The sequence below is a fragment of the Argopecten irradians genome, chromosome 1 (genome assembly GCF_041381155.1).
Source record: "Argopecten irradians isolate NY chromosome 1, Ai_NY, whole genome shotgun sequence".
In the NCBI taxonomy this organism is placed as follows: domain Eukaryota; kingdom Metazoa; phylum Mollusca; class Bivalvia; order Pectinida; family Pectinidae; genus Argopecten; species Argopecten irradians.
The window spans coordinates 72,644,152-72,652,539 of NC_091134.1; the positions used below are offsets into that span (position 1 = coordinate 72,644,152).

Genomic DNA, 8,388 nt, shown 5'->3' on the forward strand with positions numbered 1-8,388 from the left:
TAATATCTTTTTATTGAATGAGAGGAAAACAGTTATTCCGATATATATAAACTCTCAAAAATAAAACAATTTGAGATCAACAGCCGCTTGGTCCTCACGACAATTTAAGGAATCACTTTCAATAAGGAATCCGTTCCGTAACATGATCTTGTTCAGTTCGTTCTAAACTTAAAGCAAATGCATATTTGATCATGCCTTGATGATTTAAGGTATTGACGGATCGCCAGCTGTCAATCAAACCGCACGTGACTTTGCATTTTGTATTGTGTGTGCTACAATGTTTGCTCCGACATTGAATAGAAACACGGCAATATTACACCTGGCGATCGGTCAATTATCGTCATTTAAAACACAGACGAAATACTTGTGATATGGGGTTGGGGGTGGGGGTTGGGGTGTACTCTTGATAACGTTATATTAAAGCCCCATTATGTTTTGGGGTGAAAAAATATCGCCATAAAGTACCAAACTTTGCTGAATAGTAGAGCATATATCCTTATGAAAATATCCGCTAATAAAAAATGCCCAACTTCCATATTTTCGAAAAAACAATAGAAAACCCCTATTCGGAGAGGGGGAAATCCGTAGTTCCGCCCCACAGCCAAAACAATCTAGTACGCATGCGTAGGCACATATAAAGTGGAATTTCCCTAACAAATTAAACTTCAACATTATGCATGGCGAACGCAACTCGCCAAATATGTGTCAGTGATCGCGCACACATGGGTCCGTTCCTTCAAACGGCGATAATTTAGCAGTCAAGTTGCTCGATCGCGATCGACTGCACGTTACGAACCCATTTACATGTAGTTTCTATATAAAACTAGACTAAAACTATTCAAAAAGTGTTTGTTCTTGAATGGAAAGCAAGCAATTAACAAAATTATAATTACAAAGGTATTTGCTGATCTTATGTATTTTGTAATAGGGCCTAATCTAGCTTTATTGAAATGTACATCGAAACCGAACACACGTTTGTGTTACCTGATGAGGCCTCCCACGGGGGAATCATAGACATCTCGGCACTTGGAGACCTCGGCACTTGGTCACCTCGGCACTTTGATATTCGGCACTTGGTAATCTCGGCACTTTTATTTTCGGCATTTGGAGTGTTCGGCACTTTTGAAGAGAGTTCGGCACTTATTTTTTATTAAACATTATATAGTCTATTGATATACGAAAATAACGATTATTCTCCGTGAATGTATAATTTTCATTGGATTTTGGGAAATAGGTCATGCTAAAGGGGAATAACTCGTGTGTGCAGATGCACTGCAGCTGTGACGATCGGTGTAAATCATTTAAAAAAAAACGGGTTTTCATATTTAATTCATATTACTCTATATATGACTACACTAATTGTAATCAAAATGTTGTTGATGTATCTAGCGAATGTCCATATTTCTCCGTTGTTTACTTAGTTTTCGCGAAATACATTTTTTATTGTTTGTTCGTCGTCCTTCCTAAGACTACCTACTGGAATAACGGTTTGATTGCCGATACGATATGATATTTTTATTCTTTAAATAGTGTTTTTTAAGAATATCTTTATTAGAAGCCATGGTTACAAAAAAATATCACTTGTTATTATCAGAAACATATAGGCCTAAAAATGTCGAAAATTGGACGACAATATGGACACTCGCTATCGTAGATTTTAATGAACATACAGATGCCAGACATAAACAGGTATTGAGAACCAACTATTTTTTACCTATATGATTGTAGTATGTTATATTTAATAATTTTTTATTTTTTAATTTAATATATTTTGAGTAATTTTCGATCATTTTTCTGTTTTTTCATGATAAGATAAAAAATGTGACGTTTCTCAATATGCTTTTGTCTGGTTGATGTATCCCAATATATTTACAAGAAATAGTTCTGTTGTGAGAACATGTATTGATTACAAAATGAAAACATACCACATCAAAATCAGTATCAAATTCTTTTATTACTTTCTTTTAGCACAATGTAACACCCTTATAATGATACCATATCGTCATCTTAACATCATATTCATCATATAATCAATAATCTTATCAATATATTATCATCTAATCAATATATCATCATCTAAACAATATGTCATCTAATCAATATATTTGCCATTATACACCAGTTAAATAAATTAGCACACCCATATCATCAAAACATCAGCTCCATCAAAGCTTCAATTGCTCACGTCACATCATCATATGTCACATCACCACTGTCACATCACACTATGAGTAAAAACTAACACTCTCGCAAAAGTCTGCTGCGTTGATAATCTCCTGGCGTTGTATGACATTCCACAAGCGGAACACTTAGATCTGTCCATCCTTGTGTCCTCGTCTCTGATACCTCTCAGTTTTCCCTCCGAACCATCGCACCTGCAGCGGAATGGCGCTGGCCTCCTTGAAGAGTTCCTGAATGATGTGGAGTAGAATGGGACCTGGCCACGCGTGGTACACTCTGGAGTTCAGTCTGTAGTGCACCCCTCAACGATCGTATTTGATCCGGATGGCCTCCCAAACCACACGTCCACCTCAGATTTACTGTGAAGACCCTGAAAATAATATACATATATTTATTATAATCAAATCTAATGAAAAAGTGACATTAACATAGACTTTTTTCTTTTCCTGATATCTGAAGCCTTCAAATCAATAAGATTCATTGCATAGTAAGATTTAAAAAACAGTATGAGCTTGCTATAAAATAAAGTGATTTATCTGCTTAATGATGTTTTAAACGTACCTGCTATGTATCCATGTGTTGAACACATAGTCCATAAATGCCTGGATCTCTGGAACGGCGTTGTTGTCAAGCTTCTCGAAGGCTGGCCTGATCTGCTCTGGGGGCAAGAAGTTTAACGCCATAAACCTGTCGCAGAAACGAAAACACGCTGTTGCGCTCGTTGTATGCTCTCTGAAAAAGAAAAGAATATGTTTATTTCTCATGTATAATCAGAACGATTGCATTATAACTTGACTGAATGGATCATACTATAACAGGAAAGAAGGAGCATCTTTATATTTGAATTGCAATAGTAATACGTTACGCAATATATACCTCATAATCAAAATCATAAAAGATTAATATTTGTTTGGTTACCTGTAATCCCAGCTCTTGAATTTTCCGAAAGAGGGCCTGTGACCAATGGAAAGCGCATCCCTGGATTGTGTACTGGTCGCGGCCGCCAAAGCGTTCCCGGATGGCCTGCCAAACCGCAGCCTCAAAGTCCACCACAAAGCTCTCCAAGTTGATGGATTCTGGTAGACGTCTGTCAATCGCCCTGAGGACCTAAGTACACATAAAAAGTTAGCATCTTCATTCTTTAAGAAGGTATACGTTTTATTTAGAAAAGTATCCAATATTTGAATGATTACTGATATTAAATATTAATATGTATATATTTTACATGTATTATATATCATCTTGCATGTGTTTATATCATCATATGAAAAAAGTTAATGGTATTCCTTTGAATGGGATTAAACTGTATTTATGTGTAAACTTACAGCATAATAATCTGCCTGGCGCTTCCCGGACATGATACAAAACACCAATGGGATCTCTTCATGCTGTCTCCACTCCTGACATTTAAATGCGTGAATACTGAAGAGCTGGCTGAAGGCCGTTGACAACGCGAAATGTTGCATCCAGATACCATGTCTTTGCTGTTTATTTTGTATCTACGGTTCAACGTATTTTTTCCAGTATTATATATTTATATAAAAATGCCCGACGTGTCTCTTTTTCCAAGTGCCGAGGTGGCTCAACAAAACTCGTAAACAAATGAAAGTAAAACACAAATACGCCATATCGTTACCTGCTATATAGATATTACACTTTGTTTCTTTTTATAATAATACAGCGATGTATACATACATACGAAGTCTGGTAATCCTAATTGTTCTACTCTATCGAAGACCGAACATAAACGTAGACCAGTGATATCGGCATATATCGGATATATCCATGACAAGTGATCATGATCATGAATTACTAACTGAGTACAATCCACATTGTAGCATAAGATTATTATTATGAACTTTGTAATTACTACATGCAGAAACATATATACATAATATATGTTTATGCTACATGTAAAGATACATGTATATGAACCACATGTGATTTTGGCTCTATAGACATTTTTCTCTCTTAATATATACAATGTATGTAATACGGTGTGTCAATATATAAAGAGAGAAAATATCTATAAAGCCAAACACCTGTGCATGAACCACATGTAGGCCTATGTGATTCGATCATATCATCTCATAATTCATTGCATACACGGGACAGGAAAAGGAATGGATACACAATGTAGAATAGTTTGGTTTGATTGAATAGTACCAAGAAATAAAGTATAAAAACAGTCCGTTAATGATTTCTACACAGTTCATCAAGTGAAGAATATCTGGTGGAAAAGTATACCTAAAAAGCTAAAGAAAAACCTGGATCAGTCCTTCATTAAAAAGAAGAGGGAAAATGGGGAAAATATCCGTTTTAAAAAAAACTGGTAAAGTCCTAGGCATCACGAACTTATTTTTTCTTACATATTTTATTTAGCGCATAAACTTTTAGACTTGCTCCATAAACCGAACTTTTTCTATAAATCTGAATGCTAATAAACATAATTCACGTTCAGCGTAAAATGGAATGCACACTCGTGAAATTAGAGAAATTTCAGTTTCAATTCCCTTTTCCTTTTTACTACGTTCATGATATACGGTACGGTACCTACGGTTCTAAGAATTACGTACTGACGGCAAATGATAGTCCACCAGGTAGCATCAAGAGTCAAAATGATATGTGTTGTGTCTTTTTAATGATGAAACTCCAATAGTTTGACAATATTTATATCCCCTTAGTTCACTCTAATACTGACGTTTGTACTAATATAAATGCGAGTCTTTGATAAGTTTAATTCGTTCCGTGTACATAAAATCGTAGCCTATATATAAAATTGCCCATACGATAATTAAAACTCATGTACCTGGTAATCAACACTTTATGTATACACGCATACTCTGATGAAATGTATGATGATCCTTTTCTAACCACACGAAACGTAATCGAGAAACATTTAATCAGTTTCATTTTACAGAAATGAAATATCGACAGGTATCGGCATATAGCCAGCCCCCCCCCCCCCCCCCCCCCCCCCAGTTGGAATATATACCAGAAACATGTATAATTGATAAAAAAAAAAAATAAAGGAGATAATAGCAACGGTATAAATGTCAATTAAGTGCTGGGTCCTAACAAACACATATATAATGGGTACATGAATACTGAGAATAGATATATATATAGATGTAGTAATATACGATATGTATACATATATTTACAAATAACGTATATATACATGCAGTAACCGTGTTGATCATGAGCAAAGTAATATACTGCAGACATGTCTCAACATACAATTTGATGTATCTCGACAAGCGCCGATTCCAGTGATCTTTCATCTGCGTGTACTATCACATATTTCATAGACATAAAAATATCGTTATAAATTACCCAAAGAAAGAAATAGAAAGCAGTTATATAATACATGTATATAGTAAGCTATTAGTCCACCTCTTTATGTATGTTCTGAGTATTTAGATATACTGTGCTCTAGCTCCTAACTCTCAAATTATGAATAGATTAGTAGTATCTTGATATTTATTTATATATATATATAAGTTTGGGATAAATACTGTATTTATCTCAAATAATTACACGAAAGGAAAGTTAAAATCAACTGATCATTACCAAAATTGACACGGCCACATGTTTATATTTGTACGATAAAATACCCCACATGGTGCCCCATGTATGCATTTCACTATTTTACATCCACTATTTTTCGATTAATGCGTATTTTGTATTAAGCTTTATATATAAACTATATATAACCTTTGACAGGACACATTTTATAATCTGTGAAATCTAATATGTATCATATACTTAAACAATTATAGAACATTGTATTGCTCACCGTTTGCTCAAAACTACCCTCTCTCTTGGCCACGCTTGTTTTGTTTACCTATCCGGGTATCGAACATATACGTATACAAGAGGTATTTTTAGCTATGCAAATCAACCCGTTCTATTTTAAGAATTCTTTACTAATTGATTATGGCGTAATTATCTTCTTTGGAAAAAAACCAAATGAAGAACCTTTCATAAGGGATGTTATTGTGTATTTTAGCAAAGTTTGGTGAAAGCATAATGGGACTTTAAGCACCTCAGTAAGTTTTCTTAAAATGCAAACAGTTACAATTACATTGTTTCTAAATTATGATGAATGATGATGAATATATTATCGAATGGGTGAATGAATGAACTGAATAATTAACGCAGACACAACTTAGAGTAGCTTTATCACTCGTTATGAACGGTATTTACGACTGCATTACATTGTGTATCACTGTTATTGACAACTAGACACGTGAGGTTTTTATCTTCTTTATGAGGAATTATCTATCATTAGCGTGTTAGCAGTGCACACGACAAATCCAACAAGTTTTATACATTGCTTGCTTCCGCATGTGTTTGTTATTCTCAGTGACACGGCAAATCCAACAAGTTTTATACATCGCTTGCTTCCGCATGTGTTTGTTATTCTCAGTGACACGGCAAATCCAACAAGTTTTATACATCGCGTGCTTCCGCATGTGTTTGTTATTCTCAGTGATACGGCAAATCCAACAAGTTTTTATGTCGCGTGCTTCCGCATGTGTTTGTTATTCTCAGTGACACGGCAAATCCAACAAGTTTTATACATCGCTTGCTTCCGCATGTGTTTGTTATTCTCAGTGATACGGCAAATCCAACAAGTTTTATGTCGCGTGCTTCCGCATGTGTTTGTTATTCTCAGTGAAACGGCAAATCCAACAAGTTTTATGTCGCGTGCTTCCGCATGTGTTTTGTTATTCTCAGTGACACGGCAAATCCAACAAGTTTTATACATCGCTTGCTTCCGCATGTGTTTGTTATTCTCAGTGATACGGCAAATCCAACAAGTTTTATACATCGCTTGCTTCCGCATGTGTTTGTTATTCTCAGTGACACGGCAAATCCAACAAGTTTTATACATCGCTTGCTTCCGCATGTGTTTGTTATTCTCAGTGACACGACAAATCCAACAAGTTTTATGTCGCTTGCTTCCGCATGTGTTTGTTATTCTCAGTGACACGGCAAATCCAACAAGTTTTATACATCGCTTGCTTCCGCATGTGTTTGTTATTCTCAGTGATACGGCAAATCCAACAAGTTTTATACATTGCTTGCTTCCGCATGTGTTTGTTATTCTCAGTGACACGGCAAATCCAACAAGTTTTATACATCGCTTGCTTCCGCATGTGTTTGTTATTCTCAGTGACACGACAAATCCAACAAGTTTTTATACATCGCTTGCTTCCGCATGTGTTTGTTATTCTCAGTGATACGGCAAATCCAACAAGTTTTATACATCGCTTGCTTCCACGACAAATCCAACAAGTTTTATACATCGCTTGCTTCCGCATGTGTTTGTTATTCTCAGTGACACGGCAAATCCAACAAGTTTTATATATCCATCGCGTGCTTCCGCATGTGTTTGTTATTCTCAGTGACACGGCAAATCCAACAAGTTTTATACATCGCTTGCTTCCGCATGTGTTTGTTATTCTCAGTGACACGGCAAATCCAACAAGTTTTATACATCGCGTGCTTCCGCATGTGTTTGTTATTCTCAGTGACACGACAAATCCAACAAGTTTTATACATCGCGTGCTTCCGCATGTGTTTGTTATTCTCAGTGACACGGCAAATCCAACAAGTTTTATACATCGCTTGCTTCCGCATGTGTTTGTTATTCTCAGTGACACGGCAAATCCAACAAGTTTTATACATCGCTTGCTTCCGCATGTGTTTGTTATTCTCAGTGATACGGCAAATCCAACAAGTTTTATGTCGCGTGCTTCCGCATGTTGTTTGTTATTCTCAGTGACACGGCAAATCCAACAAGTTTTATACATCGCGCATGTGTTTGCTTCCACGCATGCTGAATCAGACGGCAAATCCAACAAGTTTTATATACATCGCTTGCTTCCGCATGTGTTTGTTATTCTCAGTGATACGGCAAATCCAACAAGTTTTATGTCGCTTCCGCAATGTGTTTGTTATTGCTTGACACGGCAAATCCATGTTTAATACATCGTGCTTCCGCATGTGTTTGTTATTCTCAGTGACACGGCAAATCCAACAAGTTTTATACATCGCTTGCTTCCGCATGTGTTTGTTATTCTCAGTGACACGGCAAATCCAACAAGTTTTATACATCGCTTGCTTCCGCATGTGTTTGTTATTCTCAGTGACACGGCAAATCCAACAAGTTTTATACATCGCTTGCTTCCGCATGTG

At 36.1% G+C, this 8,388-nt stretch overlaps 1 pseudogene; it reads right to left on the bottom strand.

Moving 5' to 3' along the window:
- Positions 1-2,349: 2,349 nt before the first annotated feature.
- LOC138314146 (uncharacterized) lies at positions 2,350-4,014 on the bottom strand (annotated as a pseudogene).
- Positions 4,015-8,388: the final 4,374 nt, after the last annotated feature.